At 45.1% G+C, this 21,077-nt stretch overlaps 1 pseudogene; it reads left to right on the top strand.

Annotated features, from left to right (window-relative positions):
- The first annotated feature begins 293 nt into the window (after positions 1–293).
- On the top strand, positions 294–18,205 carry LOC130042559 (uncharacterized protein C6orf62 homolog; annotated as a pseudogene).
- Positions 18,206–21,077: the final 2,872 nt, after the last annotated feature.

The raw sequence follows: 21,077 nt of genomic DNA, 5'->3' as shown, positions 1-21,077 counted from the left end.
TCAAGAAGGCTATGTAATGGATCATGGAAAAAAGGACAAAACAAAGCACAGCGAGTAGGGTGTTTGCCTTGCACACAGCCAACATGGCCGACACAAGTTCGATTCCTCTGCCCCTCTCGGAGAGCCCGGCAAGCTACCGAGAGTATCTCGCCCGCATGGCAGAGCCTGGCAAGCTCCCCGGGACGTATGCGATATGCCAAACACAGTAACAACAAAGTCTCCAGTAGAGACGTTACTGGGCCCGCTCGAGCTCAAGCAAAATCAGACAAAGGCAAGAAATACGATTAACGACAATGAGGGAGCTGTGGACTAAGTTCTCATATTCCAAGCGATATCACTACTATAAGGAAGTCAGCAAAGAAGAGTACAGAGAATGTAACGTAAGTGCTGCAAATGACTTGATTTGCAAAACACATCGTATTCTCCAGTGAAAATTGAGAGACTGGTAACGTCACTTTCTCTTGGATGTGAACTATTTCCTTAACTTTCCGTCATGTTTGGCCCTTGACTTGTTGGTTTATGACAATTCCAGTAGCATGCTAGGTAACATTGTAGGTGCTCTCAGTTAAAAACTTTTGTGGCTGTCATCCTCCAGAGGCCATTGGACAGTCAGGCTTGGGCCTGCAGAAAACTTGTTGGGCCTCACGGGATGGGGGGGGGGGGGGAAACCGGGCCTGTCCTCCCCACCCTAACGAGACCCCAAGTCATCGCCCACGAACGGCCTCTCTGGCTCCTCATCAAGCTGCTCAACGGTCCTGATCCCAGAGACTCAGGAGCAGATCTCTAAACCCAGTGGCTTTTGTCAGAAATCACTCCAGATTTAAGTGTTAAAATTTCGGAATTTCAAAACCACATGGGCCTACTGCAGCCACATGACATCATATATTATTCATAACCAGCAATAGAACAAATTATCTATTGTTGCCTTTTCAGCAGATCTGAGTGTTGGGGTAAAATTTCAAATAATGGTGGGTCTGGTATCGAAATAGTGAATGTGATCATAGAGAGTAATGTGGAAATCATCTGCCCCACAGGCAGGGGGAGGGTGTGGTATGGGGGTATACTGGGGTTGTTGGGGGTGGAGAATGGGCACTGGTGAAGGTACGGGTGTTTCATTGTATGACTGAGACTTAGACCCAAAAGCTTTGTAACTGCTCTCACGGTGATTCAATAAATAAAATTATACAAAATGGAAAAAAAAGTAAGGTGGAGTTCATGCACAATTCAATCAGCTAATCAGTGGCTGAATAAATAGCAGTACTCCTACAAAAAAAAAAAAACTTTTCTGGAGTAATTCTTTTTTGGGACAATGCCCATTCCCCTTATGTCTACGAGTTTACCTTTCTTGTGGATCTGCATGTATGTGGCCAAAGGAACAACCTCAAGTTTTTGGGGTTTTTTTTAACCTCATGTTTTCTTAAAGGTCTAGAGAACATAGAGCGGGTGCCCCTCCTCTTCCTCTTTGTGTTAATCTTTTTTGTGATTTACTGGAAGATGTTCTGGCCAAAAGGGACTTGTCTGTTACTTTGATGGGAAGAACCTATTTGTGGATGAATGTAGGTGAGAGAGACAGACAGAAAGAGACAGAGACAGAGAGAGACAGAGAGAAACAGAGATAGAGAACAACCAATAAAAAGCAAATATGCTTAATGCACTTTGTCCATCTTTTGAAGAAACTTGTGAGAAGATGATTTTGGATTTTGTTTTTGTTTTAGATTCTTTTTGTTTTATTTAGGGGCTACACTCTGTAGTGCTCAGGGCTTTTACCTGGCTCTGTCAGTTCTGAGTTCAGGGCTTACTCCTAGCACTGTGTTCAGGGATTGCTCCTGGTGGGGCTCAGGAAGCCATATGGGATGCTGGGGGTCAAGTCCAGCTTGGCTGTGTGCAAGGCAAATGCCCTGCCCACTGTACAAAACTGCAGCCCTCATACAAGGCTATTAAAGTTGTCCAGAGCTTTGGCTAGACTGGGTCTCAGTGTCTGGTACATTCTGTAACCAGAGGAGTGATGGGTCTTCTAAGGAAATCACAGTACTGTGTATTCAGAAATTGAATGTTTGGAGAGGGACTACTTCAAGTGAGGCGAGGGGTCTTGAAGCATAAGCTTTATTAACATCATGAAAAATCAGCTTCTGGATTGGAAGAGTACTAAAGAGATCCTGTAGCGCCCCCCTTCCCCATATCTGCCTCAACAACGCTATTATGAAACGAATGCCATTTTCATTATTTGCATTCCAACTTTGGAAAAGGAAGTGTTTGGTGAGATCGCCAGTGTTTGGATGCTGGGTAACATAGGACACCAACTTCCATGCTCCAGACCTCTGAAGGAGGCTCCTCTGGTCAGGATAGGCAGGGAATGAGGTCAGCATGCCAGGATTTTTGTAGAAAAACCTGGAAAGGCACAGAGAGGAAAACCAACTGAAAACCAATTGTTCTACAGCAGAGGGGCAATCATTCACATTCTGCTGAAGATTTTTTCAGTGTTTCCATCCTGAGATTTGTAGCTTCTTTTTTCATAACTATATTCAAGAGTACTTAGAGTCCACTCAAGTATAAATTTGTATAAATTTATAAGTAGATATTTCAAGAAAATATTCTTATGAAAAGAAATATATGGGGCTGGAAAGATAGTAGAGTGGGCAGAGCACTTTCCTTCCATGTGACTTACCCTGGACTCCCTAAATCCCATATGGTTACCCAAGCACTGCTAGGAGTAATCCCCGAGTGCAGAGTCAGGAGTAACACCTGAGCATCACCATGTGTGGACCTCAAACAAAAACAGAAACAAATTTTAAAAAATGAAGGAAGAGTGAAAGAAAGAAAAGAAAGAAGAAATTAAGAAAGAAAAGAAGGGAAGGAGGAAAGAAAAGGGAAGGAGGAAAGAAGGAAGGAAGGAAGGAAGGAAGGAAGGGAGGGAGGGAGGGAGGGAGGGAAGGAGGAAGGGAGGGAAGGAAGGAAGGAAGGAACACTCGGACCCTCCTATGAAATGCGCTCCCTGAAAGGGCAGTATGGAGATTCCATAGAATGCTGTTGCTGCCACCTACAGGCCATATGCTAAAATGACAGAATGCTGCTTAAGATGATAGTGTTAAGGTGAGCTATTTAAGAGACTAATTCGTTTTTCCGTTCCTTGTGCTAAGTGATACAAGCCAGAGAGAAAAGGATATGAAAGAATCCATATTAGGGCATCAAATTTTTGCGTGCTTCAGCTAACTTGCAACATTGCTTTCTGTAAAACTGCTTGGCTGCTTTGCACCTGGGGGAGAGGGGACTTGGAAAGTGAACAGGGCATAACATCTTTCTAAACCAAGTGTGATAGGATTCAGGTGTATTTACTGTTCCTGAAATGTATTCTCTCACTAAAGCACCCTGCAGACTTGGGTAACTCAAATGAGGATGGTCAAGGGAGATTACCTAAGGCTTAATGATTCCAGCTATAACCTTGCTTGTGCTGACACTGGATGTGATGTACGTAAATGCTTATCTTTCAATCTATAGGCTAAGGAGTGAGGACACGAGTGCTGATCTTTCATGGTTCACAGCTGTATTATTTATGTTTCCATTTCTTTGAGATGTTCAAGTTATTCATTTAAATTGTAATTATTGCTGAGCATAACATTTCATCTCATTTTATAGTTTAGTTTCACCTGTATTGTTAAACCTAAATAGTTTCAATACCTTAATAGCATTTAACTGTATGGCACTGTTGTCCAAAGTCACTGCACCTTCACCACTGTCAAAGTGTCCAGGACCCTCCACCACAGTTCTTATATTACTTCTAGAATGATATTTCAAGTGACAAAATGGTATGTAGTACAGATTTAGTCTCTAACTTATCCCTAGCCTGATGATCCCAATTCTTATCCAAAAACTCCATTCGTTGAGTATACCCCTCGAGTCTGTGTCCCCGCACAAGATTTGATGTTTTCACCTGTTTGTAGGGTGATATTTGAATTGATTTTACTTTCCAATTTAGTGCTAGTCTTCAATTTGTTCATCTTTTGTTTCAGTTTCTTAAGTGAAGAGACTTCATGTTAGAATCTATTAGATTGACTTTTTAAAAACAAAATTCACATTTTATTTACGTTGAAATAAACTATACAAAATTGATTTCCTTCACCAAAATTAACTGCAATATTTTCATTTAATTCCCAGAAGCCCACAAAACAATAATTCTTGTGTCTTCTCCTAGTTTTACTTATAAATCAAGAGGAGGCAGTAGATAATAGTCATGGAGAACAGACTTGAAAGCAAAACAAATCAGTTGTCAGTATCCATGGCCTCTGATCCTATCTTGACCATGAAACACAAGTTCAAGATACACTTGCTAAAAGCTTCTGTAGGCTCAACAAAGGAATGCAAACAGCAACAACCAGTTATGGAACAACAATGGCAGACTCGTCTGTTTCTTTAAGTTCACTTGCTAAAGACAAAATCTTCACTTAAAATCTACACTTTGGCAAGCTCAAGTTTCTCTGGTAATACTCTTAATTGTCCAGTACAGGTTTTGAGCAGTAACACTTAGAACTCTTATCAGTCAAAGGTCAGTTGTGAGCTTTAACGTAACATTTTAAAAATGAATTCCTCCCACACAACCTCCAATTTATTTCTTCAAGGAACTGGTAACTCCATACCCACATATCGCATCCACAGTGATAATGTTATGTCTAAAATAACTAAAAACAACTCTAGAGCCACTAGCAGACTTCACACTGAAATGTGATGTGACACTTTCAATGCTATATTTTAGAACAGTTCGGTCTCCAAAGCAGGAATTCAAACTGGAGCCACTTAAATAGGAGTACAAATGAACATACTCAATGGGAGACCTACTGGTCAAGACAGTCAGTGACTGGGTGGCCTACATACAACATAGCTTTTCTGTAAGATGCTTTCAAATGGAAGATAAACCCTATTTTAAAATCTCTTCGGTGTTTCCAATGGTTTCTGAATTATCTGCAGGAAGCTCTGACTTAGTTGTGTAGAGTTTGATATATGTGTTCACCATTAAATCCAAATCATGTTTTATATCAAAATTTATATTAAGCAAAGCCCAGTTATTCGACCCCTGGTCTCTCAAAGTGTTGCTCAGGTAAGCTTTGAGACACTTCCGTCCATTTTCATAGCGTTCATTTTCTACTTTTGCAAAATGTATCTATTACTTAGAGTTCTACAGGTCGTAGAGGTCTCAAAGTGTTTGGCACATAATCGATAATGTTTATTTAGTTGATCTGGTGTTTTACCATCTAAGTCTGCTGTTCTACAATTCTCCACCCATTTCTGGCACCTGGCCTGGTCCCGCGGGAACCTGAAGAAGGCCAGGTCGGACTGCGTGCTCAAGCGCATGCAGTTGGGGGGCACTCAGAAGTTCTTTATTATCGTGTGCCCGCCTGCCCACCCGCCAGCCCAGCCGTCCCCTCCCCGCCTCCTCAGGGCAGCTCGCCCGCCCGTTATGGCCAGGAAGGGGAGCCTGGCCAGTTGGCTGGCTCCGCAGGGCCGTGCACCGGGGGAGGGACGGGGGGCTGGATTGACTGTTGATGCTTTAGCAATGCTTCACTTAACCAGCTGTTTAAGCACTTTCCAACTGATGGTGACTTATGTTGTCTTTCTTTGTCAGTTCTTGTTCAATGATGTAGTGACTTTTTTGGTACATAAATCTTTGAACATGTATCAGAAAATAATATAGACTACAGGGGCCGGAGCAATAGCAATAGCACAACAGGTAGGGAGTTGGCCTTGCAGGCGGCCAACCTGGGTTTGATCCCCAGCATCACATTTGGTCTCCCCTGCACCGCCAGGAGTAATTCCTGAGTGCAGAACCAGGAGTCACCCCTGAGCATCGCTGGGTGTGACCCAAAAAGCAAAAAATAAATAAATAAAACTAAAAAAATCCCAAAACAAAAAATGTACACTACAATCCATGAGGGAAAATTGAATTGCTGAGACCTTTGAATTTTTATCCAGTTCTAACCCTTTCTTTTCCAAGAAACATAACATGTCTAGTTAAATGAAACATGAATTTGGATCATTACAGAAATATTATAAGCATTTAAAGTACTCTCACCACGAAACCAAATAGCGTGTTATCAGAATTCCTTCTCTGTCTGCAACTTACTATTTATCCTACCAATAATGATTTCTAATCACCACCAATCATGGCCAGAATGCTTGGTTTTCCACATCTGAGCAGCATTTTCCTCCTAAGTCAATGGATTTGGTAAGCTGTTTTTGCTTTGTTTTCTTTTGTTTGGCGACCACACCAGGAAGTGTTCAGGGGTACTCCTCGCTCTGTGCTCAGGGATCACTCCTTGCGGTGCTTGGGGAACGCTATGGGATGCTGAGGGTGAACCTAGGTTGGCTGCTGCAGGGCAGCTGCTGTGACTTTGGGGCGTGGCACTGCCACGTGTAATTCTTGAGCGCAGAGCCAGGAGTAACCCTTGAGCATAACCAGGTGTGACTCCCAAAACCCAAACAAAACCAAACCAATTTTTGACTTCAAGCAAGAAAAATGGAGGCTGGGAGTTCGTTCCGGGTCACGAGATGGCGCTGTGGGGCGTTTTCATCCCTCCCAGGCCCTTTTCTCTAAGAATTTTCCACCCTTGGGCTTGCTTCAGTGTTAGGCCTGGGGTAATTAGGATCAAGCAGGCAGCTTCGGGCGGTGCAGCAGTAGGTTAGCGGTTAGGACACTTTCCTTGCATTCACAGAACCGTTGTCTGTCACTTGGCTTCCCATATGGCCCTCGAGTCGTGCCCGGCGGCATTCCTGAGAGTGCCCTGAGCATCTTTTGGTGTGTCCCCAACCATAAACAATCAAACAGGAAAATTAAAACAAAGCAGTCCTTGATGGCGAATTCCCTCCCTTGAGGGATTCTGAGTTGTATCTTCGTCCATCGCCCACGTCCTTGTAGAAGAGGGTTGGGGAACCCTCAGATTGTGGGGTGATGGAGTGTGTGTTGCTCATAGCAGGAAACATCCAGAGGGCTCGTTCACAGACATCACAAAGTGGGTTCAGAACTGTTCTTGCTCAGAGCGAAGAAAAAAAAAATATATATATATATAAAACTTTGCCTTGCTCGTTCCAGACAAGGATCAACCCCCTGCACCCCTCTTTGTCTAGAGAACAAGCTGGGGAACCCACCTGAACCTCCCCAGGAGATTCAGCTATGTACCCCACAAAAGTCTGAAGGTGGGAATCGAACCCTGTTCACCCGCATGAAACACAAGTATCCGCATGGCTATCCAACTGCTGCCTGTCAAAGCTGCGTTTGACCCTTAATTACCCCATACTTAACACTGAAGCAAACCCAAGGGTGGAAAATTCTTAGAGACACGGTCCTGAGGAGGGACGGAAACGCCCTCGCCTAGCGCCATCACGTGGCGGCTAGGCGGAACTACCGGGGCGGCTATTCCCAAGTTTAAGATTTCCAGCTCCTGCGTTGGAGCTCTAGTACCCGGGTAAGGCGTTTGCCCGGTACCTGGGTCCACCGGCTTCGATTCCCAGCATCCCATATGGTCCCCGGAGCACTGCCAGGACTTAACTCCTGAGTGCAAAGCCGTGAGGAACCCCTGTGCATTGCGGGTGTGACCCAAAAAGGGAAAAACAGAAAAAATTTTCTTTGCTTCAGTGTTAATACGGGGTCATGAAGGATCAAAGGTCAAGGATCTAACAGTGAGCCACGAAGGCGCTGGTCTTGTATGGGGCGATCAACCCATAGGTTCCCCCAGCACAGTCAGGAGTGATTCCTGAGTGCAGGGGCAGGAATAACCCTCGAATACCGCCCGTGTGGTCCGCAAAACACAAGCAAACAGAATGCGACTTTCGCGGCGCATTCCTTCACGCCGAACTTGGGGGTGCCGAGCTGAGTCTTGCTTCCAGCTCCTTCCTCTACGGAAAACCGCGAGGTGTGGGGATGACCGCGACAGGAACTGTTTGCGAACGGGCTTAGAGGGAGAGATTCTACTTCGGGCAAAGCACTGGCCAGGCTGCTGGGTTCATCCTGACACAGGGATCGCCCCATGCGAGTCAAACGCCCTCAATGTTCGGCTACCGCTGCACGGCCTGAGGCCGCCTTCTTGATTCTTTGTGACCCGCAGGTTAATATGGAAGCAAACCCAAGGGCTGGAAATCTTCAGGCAGGAAAGCCTGGCCACGGCTCTTCCGCCGATGCACCACGAGAGGGCGCTGTGGGGCGTTTCCTCCCCTCCCCAGGGACATTCCTCTAAGAAATGTCCAACCCTAGTCCCGACTTTCCTCCAGAACTAGACCTCCCAGGATCCTCAGAATTTCTGATTAATAAAACAAAAAAGAATTTCTGCACAGTGGAGTTGCACCCTTGTCCCTCTCCTTAGTCCCCCGCACTGACTGGCCAAGCTAGTCTCTGGCTTTATTTACTGTGGGCTGTGGGTGGCCCCAACAGCTTCTTGGTGGGCTCAGGGGTATGATATGGTGCTGAGACAGAACCCAGGGTGAGCACAGTAGACGATTGTGCCATACCATAGTATGATCTCTCCAAATCAACCATTTTTACAGGTCTCCAGTCTATCACCCCCACACCCCTACGCTCCACTTTTCCAAGGGTGCCATCTTTCCCTATCGCAGAGAATTTGGGGCTTCCTATATACATGAGAAGTCCCAAGTCTGTGAAGGATGGTGACAGAGGTTAGATTCAACTTCAGGATCTCCAAAAGTTTGGGGTGAGATTGCCTACCATCAGAGAAATGGGAGTAGGTTAAAAAGAATTTTGATTAAAACAGTGATAATGAGCCAAAGACCAGGCAACCTCCTTCCCTGGAAATTCTAAATACACCACTCACTCTTCCAAGAATTATTTTATTTGGGGGTTTGATGTGGGTTCGCGGGGTTCTGGGGACCCTTATAAGTGCTTGCTATTAAAGTTAGCCATGAACTTCTGCTTATTTTAATTAAGTTTATTTTTTATGTGTTTTGCTTTACTCATTGAGGTGAACAAAAAATGGTCTATACCCACTTTGCTCTGCCTTTGATCCAGCCCTTTGGAAAGGTTTCCAATTATAGTCAACCCCACACACCACCACCCCATGTTCTGAGGGTGTCCCAACCCTCCTCTACAAGGAATAAGGGTCAGGGATACAGCAAGATACAGCTCAGAGTCCCCCAAGTTGGGGTGAGGGAATCCACCATCACGAACTGAGGCTGTGTCCATGTTATTTGACTTGTTCATAGTTTGGGGGTCACAAACCCAGAAACGCTCAGGGCTTCTCCTGGTTCTGCACTCAGGAATCGCTCCATCATGACGGTGGGACTGTATGGGGAGCCAAAGAAAGAACCAGGGCCTTGTGTCTGCAAGGCAGAGCCCTAACCGCTCTGCTCCTGCTGCAGCCGCCCAAGCTGCCTGCTTGATGACCCCATATTGAAGCAAAGGGCTGGAAATCAAGCATGGAAGAAGTCGGGCCGCGGTAGTTCAGCCTAACTGCCACGAGATGGCGGTGTGCCGCGTTTTTGCCCCTCCACAGACCCCTTTCTCTTAAGAATTTTCCTCCCTTGGGTTTCCTTCAGTGTTAAGTATGGGGTCATTAAGCACACAGCTTCCACAGGTGCAGCGATAGGAGAGTGTCGCGGGTGCTTGTCTTTCCCGCGGGTGACCAAGGTCCGATTCCCGCCTTCAGACTTTTGTGGGGTACATATCTGAATCTCCTCGGGGTGCCCGGGTGGGTTGCCCCAGCTTGGTCTCTGGACAAGAAGGGTTGCAGGGGTTGGAACCTGGTCTGGAAGAAGCAAAGCAAGGCTCTTTTCTTTTTTTGTTCTCTTCGCTCTGAGCAATAAAATTCTGAACCCACCTTCGATGTCTGCGGCTGTGCCCTTTGAATGTTTCCTACAAGGGACAACCCACACTCCACCCACATTGTGAGGGTGCCCCAACCCTCTTCTATAAAGATGTGGGGGATGGAGGAAGATCCAGCTCAGAATGAGGGAGTTCGCCATCAAGCATCTGAGACTGCTTTGTTTTCATTTTCTTGTTTGTTTGTTTATGGTTGGGGCCACACATGGATATGTTCAGGGGGTTCTCCTGACTCTGCACTCAAGAATCACTTCGGAATGGCTGTAGAACTGTATGGGGAATGTACGAAAGGATCTGGGTCCCATGCATGCAAACAAAGAGCCCTTAACCGCTCTGCTCCCGCTGCAACGGCCAAACTGCTTACTTGTTTCCTAATGACCCTATACCTAACACTGAAATCTGTAACTGGCTGTGATCCACTGGGCTGGAGCTATAGCACAGCAGGTAGGGCGTTTGCCTTGCGCGTGGCTGACCCGGGTTTGATTCCTCTGTCCCTCTTGGAGAGCCCCGCAAGCTACTGAGAGTATCCCGCCTTCACGGCCGAGCCTGGCAAGCTACCCGTAGCATATTTGATATACCAAAAAACAGAAACAACAAGTCTCACAATGGAGACGTTACCGGTGCCTGTTGGAGAAAATCTGTGAAGGGAGGACAGTGCTACAATGCTACCTAGCTTTGAAGCAAAGAAAAGGGCACGACGTCTCTTTTTTTACAGAAACTAAAACAAGGTATCATTTATTGTAGGATATACTGAAATATCATTTAAAGGTAAAGGCCCTCCCGTTGTTCGTCGATTTGCTCGAGCGGGCCCAGTAACGTCTCCATTGGAGACTTTGTTGTTACTGTGTTTGGCATATCGAATACGTCACAGGGAGCTTGCCAGGCTCTGCCGTGTGGGTGAGATACTCTCGGTAGCTTGCCGGGCTCTCCAAGAGGGGCGGAGGAATCGAACGTGGGTTGGCCATGTTTGCTGCGTGCAAGGCAAACGCCCTACCACTGTGCTATAATGTGAAATATCATTATAAAATATAATTAAGGCTCACATACACTTTTCTATTGATTTCTGTATATAACACAATGATTCAGTATTTGTGTACATTTTAAAATAATTTAGAGAGTAAGTCTAGTTAATGTATGTCACTACATATAGTTAAATTCTTTTCTTGTGCTGAGAACATTTTTCTTTTTAATTTTTATTAGTGAAACACCATGAGGTACAGTTGTAGACTTACAAATTTTTGTGCTTGTGTTTTGATTATACCCTGATCAAGTACCCATCCCTCCACCAGTGCCCATTTTCCACCATTACGGATCCCTGCATCCCTCCCCACCATCCCCCCCCCACACACACCTCTTTGGCAGGGCATTCCCTTTTGTTCTCTCTCTCCTTTCGGGTGCTGTGGTTTTTAAAAGAGGCATTGAGTGGAAATCATGTTTGGTCTATAGTCTACTTTCTGCATGCTTCTCCCATCCTGGGTGGATCCTCCCAACACCCTTTATTTGGTGCTCCCTTCTCTATCTGAGCTGAGGGTTAGGAAATCTGAAGCCTGGGACAAGTCGGGCTGCAGTAGTTCCACCTAATCCCCACGTGATGGCGATGTGGGCGTTTCCATCTCTCCCTGGGCCCATTTCTCTAAGAATTTTAAATAGCAGAGGGTGAGCATTTAATAACATTTAATAATGGTCTTTTCTCTGGTTTTTTTCCCCATTGTTTTTAAGTCCCTAGCACCTTTATTTTTTTTCACCTTTAAAGCTTGTTATAGTGGGAATTTGTTTCAGAATGAAACTTCTAAAACATCAGTCATTAAAAATTTTAAATTTTACGAAAAGATTTACAAAACGGGTATAATTTGGGGGAATTTCCTTTGCTTTCTGAATTCTGTACAACACGAGTTACACACTCAATATTGCGTGAAAAACCAGAAATCCTTCTCCTCTGTCACTCCTGCTCTAATGGGCACCCTAGTTTTCAAGCACAGACAGAGCATTACAGGCACAAATCACCCTTACTCCCCCAGACAACAGTGGGAGAAATGTGTGGTGTAGGAATGATTCCCTTCCATTCTAACTGGGCTTCCAGCCTCTGAAGTATTGTCGCAAAGAAGGCAAACAAAGCAGTCCTGCACTAGACATTCCAGGGACCAGCCTGAAACCGATTTTGGAAAAAGGAGAAAGTGGTGCCCCTACTTCTGTCAGACCCAAAGCAGGCAGTCGGAGGCCTTTGTGGTGATTTCTGAGTTAGTTTTGAAGAAGGCTTTCTCCTGGAGTCTTCTTTTCACTTTCACTTAGGGAACACTTTAGTATGTCAGAAGAATTGTTTGTGCTTGAAACCAGGGTAATTTCCCATTTCTTTGTGGACTTTGTATGTATGAGTCACGTCTTGCAGTGGGGTTCGGAGATGCACTTGGAAGAATATGAGTTCTGAAAACTTGAGATTTTAAGCTGAGTCTTTTATCTATAGTCTCTTGCTTATGTTTTTTGTTTGTTACTTTTGTATTCCTGGAAATCAAACTCAGGCTCTCACACGTGCAAGGCAAATGCTCTGTTGCTGACCTACATCCTGACCGGTTTTAGACTTAAGTGTGACCTTCATATTATTACAAGAACGGGGGGATTTGATGGAGGGGAGATTGGGCCATACCTGCTGTGCTTCGGGCTTACTCTTGACTCTGAGCTCAGGGTGCACTCCTGGCAGTGCTTGGGGGATCATATGGGGTGTTGGGATTGGGACCTGAGTCAGCATGCAGGCCTGCTCTCCCATAGGTCCTGAAAACTCAAGAACATAAATCACAGTTTTCCCTCAAGTACCAAGATGGGAGGTTGTCAATTTCCCAACACTGTTTCTTTTTATATAGGGGTTGCTATCATTTGGATGCTTTCTACTCCATTTCTGAATGTCCTCCCTTCTGCTGACATAATCATATGCATCTCTGGAATTCAAGCGCTCCCTTTGGAAGGGACAGATTTAAATTTTTGTGACTTCTCTTTCATTACTTTTCATCTATTGGAAGTAACTTTTCTTGGATGATCTGATACTCACCCAGCACCAGATATTCTCATCCAGAATCCTGTAAGAACATTCTAATTTTTGCTTGAAATTTACACAAAGGGCATAGAAGGGAGAAGGGATGAAAGGGAAGTCTGAGCTGTGCGGGAAGAAAGCTGTGGGAAAAGAAAGAAGTCATAATTCCTGTTTCTTCTTTAAAACCAGAATTTCAGTCATCTGTTTTGGGGCACTCAGGTTTTTTCCAGATTCTGGCTATTGTAAAGAGTGCTGCAATGAACAAACAGGTGCAGATGTCACTTCGACTATACTTTTTTGCCTCTCTGAGATATAGTCCCAGGAGTGGTATTGCTGGGTCAAATGGGAGCTCAGTTTCTAATTTTTTGAGAATCGTCCATACTGTTTTCCAAAAGGGCTGAACCAGTCAGCTGAACCAGCAGTGAAGGAGGGTCCCTTTCTCGCCACATCCGCGCCAGCACTGATTGCTTTTGTTCTTTTGGATGTGGGCCAGTCTCTGTGGTGTGCAATGATATCTCATTGTGGTTTTGATCTGCATCTCTCTGATGATTAATGATGTAGAGCATTTTCTCATGTACCTTTTTTGCCATTCGATGTCTTCTTTGAGAAAGTGTCTGTTTATTTCATCTCCCCATTTTTTGATGGTGTTGGATGTTTTCTACTTGTGGACTTCAACTAGTACTTTATATATCCTTGATATCAACCCCTTGTTGGATGTGTATTGGGCAAATATCCTTTCCCTTTCTGTAGACTGTCTTTGTACTTTGGTCACTGTTTCTTTTGAAGTGCAGAAGCTTCTTAGTTTAAAATAGTCCCATTTGTCTATCTCTGTTTTCACTTGCTTGGCCAGTGATGTGACATCTTTGAAGATACCATTAGCTTCAATGTCATGGAGGGTTTTGCAACTTTGTCTTCAATGTACCTTATGGATTCAGGTCTGATGTTGAAGTCTTCAATCCATTTTTATCTTAATTTTGTACACGGTGTTAGGCAGAGATCTAAGTCCATTTTTTTTGCATGTAGCCATCCAGTTTTGCCAGCACTATTTGTTAAAGAGGCTTTCCTTATTCCACTTCACATTTCTTGCTCCTTTATCAAAGATTAGATGATTAGATTAGTGATAGGAGAATCCTCCCAGGATGGGAGAAGCATGCTGAAAGTAGACTATAGATCGAACATGATTGTCACTCAATGCGTCTTTTGAAAACCACAGCACTGAAAAGGAGAGAGAGAACAAAAGGAAATGCCCTGCCACAGAGGCAGGGTGGGGGGGAGGGGCAATGGGGGGGGGAAGGGATACTGGGATCCATGGTGGTGGAAATTGGGCACTGGTGGAGGGATGGGTACTTGATCACTGTATAATTGAAACTCAATCACAAACATTTGTAAGTCTACAACTGTACCTCATGGTGTTTTACTAATAGAAATTTTTTAAAAATCAGAATTTCAGAAAGCAACAGTTAATTTTGAATATGCTAAAACAGCTGGCATGAGAGCAGATGTCAGAGCATTAAAAAGTGCCAGGGGCAGAGAGAGATTGAGAGAGAGAGAGAGAGAGAGAGAGAGAGAGAGAGAGAGAGAGAGCTCTCCAGGGTGGATGCTCAGCTCAGCATGCAGCAACCCCAGACTTGATCTCCAGAACCTCATGTCTCCTTAGTGCCACCAGAAAGAGTCGGAGTTACAGCCCCTCTTCTTCTAAGTTCTTTTTTTCACCTTCTCCTCTTTCCTGTAAAACCCTTAGCAGCATGAGCACTGCTGCTCAGTTAACAAAATTCAGTTTACTCAGCTTTGCTACAGACTTTGATAAATCGCATAACCCCCTTCAGGTTTTTCTTGGTTTGATTTTTGCTTTGGGGCCACCCCCGGTGGTGCTCAGGGATTACTCCTGTCTCTGCACTCAGGAATCACTCCTGGCGGGGGCTCAGGGAACCATATGGGATGCTGGGGATTGAAGCCGATTGGCTGTGTGCAAGACAAGTGCCTTAGCCACTGTGTTCTTTCTCTTAGGCCCAAATTCAACTTTAACTTACCTAGAGTAAATGTTCTAATAGTGGGTCTCATTGCCCTGACCCTGAAAGAGCCTCCCATAAGGCACCGTTGGGAAGGACGAGTAAGGAGAGGCTGATACACTCTCAGGGCTGGGACGAATGGAGACGTTACTGGGGCCCGCTCGAGCAAATCAATGAACAACAGGATGACAGTGACAGAGTAGATATCTTAGAGTGTTCATGGAGAAGATGTATCTAGGATTAGAGATGTGGAGGGGGCAAGGCACTTGCCATACCTGCTTCTAATCTCACTTCGGTTTCTGGCACCACATGTGGTCCCATGAGTACCTCTAGAAGGAAGCCCTGAGCGAAGGAATAAGGAGTAGGCCCTGAGCAGCTTCGGGTATAGCCCAATTCTCCCCCATCACAAAATGTTTTTAAAGATGATGATCAAAACTCCTTGGCCAGCAGAGGGGAGAAAAAGTTATAAAAACATCCTTAGCCTAGTAAAACATTTCTCAGTCAGGGTCCGACCTCAGATGAAAATAACATAAATGGTAAGACCAAGGGGCCAACATATTGATGATGGGGGCTATACAAAATGGAAACGAGTCCATTGGAAAAGCAACCCAGAATAACAATTTGATTAATTCAACAGTATTTATTACATGTTCAACGAGTGGCTCGAGAGAGGTGAAGAGGTTTGCTTCGCACACAGTTTTGTCCTTAGCACAGCATATCTTCATCACCAGGAGTGACCCCCGAGTACAGAACCAGGAGGGACCGCTACCCCCTCCTCTCCATGTTAACGGAGTGTTGGGTTGTGTAGGTTCTGAGGTTGCTGTGGTGAACAGGCAGGTGCGATTCCTGCTCTTCCAGAGCTTACCTTCTGTGAGAAAGCTTATCATTAGCATGGAATCAAAATGATGAAGGAGATGCTGATGAATTCACACAGGAAATCAAGAGGCGATGCCCAGGAGGGCCCTGTGTCAGCCTGGGATGTCAGGGAAGGCCTACAGCCTGGAGAGTGAGAATGCACCAGCCATGCTGGCAGCTGGTTCACGGGCTTTGAAGGAGATGGGATTTACTCAGTGCCAGAGGCCAGCGGCCAGTACTTTCTTGTGTCTTTTCACCTCTCTTGGCGTGTGTCTTAGAACCCCGATGACTGAGAACAGACTCAGGCCTGCGGCTCTCTATTCTCAATGACCCTTTGAAGCCAACTTGCCAGCCATTTCAGTCACCTCCGGGAATTCACACTAAACACCCTGACTCAAGATCCTTTATATTAGGTGGGCACCCCAGCCTGGATATAGCACCACAGCAAACCCATTGACTGGATCCACTTTGAAATTTATGGAGTCCTTATGCTGCTGAACAGTGGCATAGGAGTGCCCTGATCCTCCTTGCCCACGCTCACTTCACTCCAGACTGTCCCTTGTCCCTTCCCCAGCCCCCACCCACTTCCTCTGATGTAGTTCTTCCCACACTAGAAAGATGCTTGATTCAGCAAGTCCACATGACCTGTGGTGCACTGCATCCAAGTGTGTGCAGATGCCACAACAAAATGCGAGTAACCCCAGTGAATACCATAACCAACTGTGGGAGCACTGCAAATCCTGGTCATTACAACAGTGAAAAGGGAAGAGAAAGGGAAAATGAATGAACATTAACAGCATCAAGTAAGGCATAAGCACATCCATCCGCATAGTCCTAGACAGGGTCAGAACCAGCAATCTCATTGTTTTCCACCTTCACAGCTGTTCTTCTCACTGGCGTGGCTGCAGAGGAAGAATCTCACATGGAGTTGTCATCTGCCATCCCTTGGGACAGCAATAGCTTCCTCTGGAATGTGTCTTGTAGGACCTGCCCGCAGCTCTATTTCAGGTGGTCTAAGTACTTATGATTTTGTTTTTTTAGTCACATCTGGCAATGTTCAGGGCTTACTCCTGGCTACGCACTCAAGATTTACTCCTGGTACTGCTCATGAGACCATATGGGTTGCCCCAGGGATTGAACCTCATATTGTTCACGGACTAATCTAGCTCTGTGGTCTGGGATTACTCCCGGCAGTGCTGAGTGAACCATGCAGTGCAAGACTAAACCCAGACACAAAGCCTGCACTCCAGCTCTTCGTTCTATAGCCGTGTTTTGGGGGGCTTTCTTCATTTCTATTTTCGTCGGGGAAGCAGACTGGAAATGCTCAGAGGTTACTCCTGGCTCTGTAACTCAGGAACAACTCTGAGCAGTTCCTTGGGGACCAAATGCTCTATCCACTGCACTATCACTCTAGACCCAAGGAAGGTCTTATTCTCAGAAATATGCACACAGGGTTATCGTGGCTAGTTTTTTATTCCAGCAAAGATTTGGTCCTAAGTATATAATGCGCTGTGAACATTCATTCAATTGGTGGTGGGAACCATGACTTCAAACGTTGGCTTTTGATTTGAGGTCACACCTATTAGTTCTCAGGAGCTACTTCAGGTTTGGTGTGAAAGGTTGTTGCTGGCAGTGTTCATGGGACCACAGGGTACTGAGCATCTAACCAGGGACTTCCGTTTTCAAATCCTGTTTTCAAACTCTGGCTTTTGAGAACTATTCCTAGTTTCTTATTGGAGGAGTGGCGGTATCTTTCTCTCTGTCTCTCTCTGTCTTTCTCTCTCACTGTCTCTTTCTGTTGGGGCCGGACTAGATGGTGAAGATGAGTCCGTGTAGAAGAAACAAGCTCTGTACAGACTACATGCTCAGCTTAGAAAGAAAAAGAAGCTCTAGCTGACCAGTTTGACTTCAAGATGTATATTACCTTTGCATTCAAGGAGAAGAAGAAAAAAATCAGCAGGTTTTGAAGTGTCTGAGGTCAAACCAGTCATGACGAATAATTATAAGAAAATATCCTAAAAGGTGTGCGGGATTCCAGCTATTCCTTGGAAAGTTCCATAGAGCTTTTAAAGGAGGATGTGGTCCAGCTTCCTGCTCCTCGATACCAGTCTGTGAGAAGGGATGTCATTGACTGTACTCAGGAGATGTATTTCATTCTGTGGCCTTAGAATGTTATTGAAAAAAATTGTCTGTCTACTGTTTTCTAGTTGGAAGGAATCTGATGAGCCTTTTCGTCTCATTCATGCCAAATTTGAGTTTCATCACTGTGACTATGAAAAACACTTTCTGCATGTACTGAGCCACAAGGACAAGACTGGAATTGTTGTCAACAATCCCAACCAGTCAGTGTTTCTCTTTATCGACCAACAGCATTTGCAGACTCCAAAAAATAAAGGTAATATCTTCAAGTTATGCAGCATCTGCCTCTACCTGCCAGAGGAACAGCTCACCCACTGGGAGGTTGGCACCGTAAAGAAACACCTGCATCCTTCCAAGCCAGAATAGAGTCTGGGCCAGCACAGTGGAGAAGATCAGAGTGCAGCAGGAGATCTTGTCTTGTTTTCTTACCACTTTATTCTTTCAGAGATTAAAGAAAATGGACTCATGCACAGAACACTCTGCATTTTGAAACTTGTTCATCCTGATTTCTTTTTAAATCATTTGTATCTCAGAACTGAAAAAAAATTAGCTGTCTTCTTCACAGACTGTGTGAAAGAAGACTTTGCATATTTGCTGCACTGTATCAGCATCTTGTTAAAAATGTCAAATGAAAGGACTATTGTACACCGAAATGCTTCAATGTATTTGAAAGCACAAGGTGATACTCTTTTTGACGGTCTTTCCATTTGAGCTGGTTTTTGCCTCTTTGACATCTGTCATCAGCATTTAGAGGGTAAGAAGTACATGTAGGAGAATAAATAATTTTTACAAATGCAATAGCTTTGCTATAATTACCGTTGATCCAGAACACTGTCAGATTCAATCTAATGACCAGAAGTAGTTGTTCTAAAAAGAAAATTCAACCACGGAAAAGAAATCTTAAATGAAAAAAGCATCTCATTGCAGGTATTCTAGCCTCATTTTACTGGGCCAGGTTTGTTTAAAAAAAAAAAAAACCAGACGAGTCCATGTAGACTATCCCACTAACGGTCAGGAATACAGGGAACCATGAAAATGGGCGAGACAAGACGTGTGTGTCCAGATTGGTTTCAATGAGGCTCAACATCTCTTTCTTTAAGCTGCCTTAAGTAAAAAACCTAAATCTTAGTATAGCAGAAGAGTCAGTCTTTTCTCATAGACCAGATGACACCAGACCCACTTGACACCAGATGCTTGAGGTTGTAAATAACAGGCCAGAACATTTGGCTGTGTTTCTTTCCTGAGGGCTGAAACTAACTGGCTTGTGAACATAATCAAACAATGTATGTCATAATGCCCCCACTTAGGGGGCGTGGCTAGGGGCCAGTTGGTGGGGGCGGGAGGGGGAAAGCGCTGTTGCTCTGGCCTTTAAAGGTCAGCGGGAAGGCGGGTGGGGCAGGCCTGGCTGGGACTGCGGGCTCACGCTCCCCACCTGCCAGGTCTCACGCTGAGGCGGGCTCCGTGTCCTGCGTGCCTGTGCGGACTGCGTCACGGGCGTTGACCGCCGACCGCTGGTGGTGGCTCCTTGGAGACTGCCCGGCTCCTGCACGCCACCTCCGAGGCCCTGGGCTGCGCCCGCCATGCCAAGCTGCTGCTAGGTGGCCTGTGCTTGGGGCCCAGCTGGATGCTGAGCGTGTGGGCGGGCGCTCAGAGCAGGTGAGGGGCGGGCATGGGGGTGGGGGTCCTTGCCAGCCCGTGGGGCCCAGCTGGACGCTGAGCGTGTGGGCAGGCGGTGTGGGCAGGTGCGCTGAGCAGGTGAGGATTTGAAAGGATCCTATGTATTTCCCAGTTTCCTTCTGGGAATCAGAGCAAAAAGCTGTTTGCTAGTTCTTAGAATTGGAATAATCTGCAGAACTCAACACCGCCAGTTAATAATAGTGCCTAGATAGTCTGTGTGCTTTTCTGGAGGCAGTGTTTCTGAGTTGCCTCCTCCGTAAGACCTGAACAATGCTGGGTGTGCCCCTTCCCCCCCTCAAAAAAAAAAAAAACCCACAACAGCAGTAATAATAATCTGATGTCAATTGTAGTCAAGGATATTTTCATCAGGCTTTTATATACTCGAGTTTTATTCTAGTTAAGTTTCTGAAAGGCCCTGCTGTAGAAAGGCTTGGTAAAGCTTGCCTACTTGAGTCTACCACACGTTAAGGGTGTGCTTCTGTAGATCCCTTTTTAGGGTGATTCATTTGAGAAGCTTGACCCTCACCAGCAAACAGGTGTCTTAATTGGTAAAGGTCAGAAAAAGGCGTCTGGTAGGTTGCGTTATAACGGTAACATTTTTCAGCAAATTTTTGTGGGTCTTTGGTCACCCTTAAGAATGTCTTCGGGTGGCCTGAAATTCAGTGTTTGTCTAAGGATGATGACTTTCCTCATCTGAAAAATGTCTGAGCTCTCAGAGGGTTTAACTTGACAAGGGAGATGTCCTCGGTTCCGATGACAGCCCAGAGAAGTTCTAGCCTGTGATTCGGTTAATTCAGCAGTGGAGGAGGACCGTGTTAGATGAGTTCACGGTATGGACCCATGTTCAAATGCTCTGAAAAACATCGCATTGCTGTCTCAATGACAGCTCCCTGTCAGAGACCTCCACAACAAGCACTTGAGTTGCCTGAAGTGCCTCACAGCGCTGGGATAGTCCTTTAGGAACAGGAGCAGAGAGCTTTCATCAGCAAGCTGTGTGAAAGTAAAACAGACTTCACAAATGGCAGTGATTGCTAAATGTCCCCACATGGCTGTGACCATGACTTCAGGGAGTTGTGGCAGGTGTTATACTGAGGCCTTACAATGATGTCCTTGCTATTTCCTGTATGGTGGGAGTTTCCCTTCCTCTAGGAGTGGAGACGTGCCTTTGATTTGTGGTGTCTCCTTCTGAGTTCAGTTTTGGAAAGAAAAAAAATGACTCTAAAAGAACATATTTTTGCACACACACACCCCAACACTATTTCTTTGACTCCCCAAGTTCTAAAAACAATTATTTGAAAGAACCTTTTCAAATGAGTAAAAGGTCTGCTTCCTTTTCCAGTTCAGAAGATAAAGTAACATTGTCTACGTTATAAAGCATGATGGGGAAACATGAATGTCAAAGGAAAAGTTGGTGACTCCTTTCTGGATGTTGTGGCTGAAGATCATTTAAAGATTGATGATTTGGGTGAGTCTGGAAGATTCCTGAACTTTTATAAGTGAGCTATTGCAGTGGGTTCAAATTTTTTTCCAAGAATTTTAACTGACAACATGCTAAGCAAAG

Source organism: Sorex fumeus, unplaced genomic scaffold, assembly GCF_029834395.1.
Source record: "Sorex fumeus unplaced genomic scaffold, SorFum_2.1 ptg000103l, whole genome shotgun sequence".
NCBI classification, from domain to species: Eukaryota; Metazoa; Chordata; class Mammalia; order Eulipotyphla; family Soricidae; genus Sorex; species Sorex fumeus.
The sequence above is the reverse complement of the archived record's forward strand: the minus strand, read 5'-3'. Positions and strand labels throughout refer to the sequence as shown.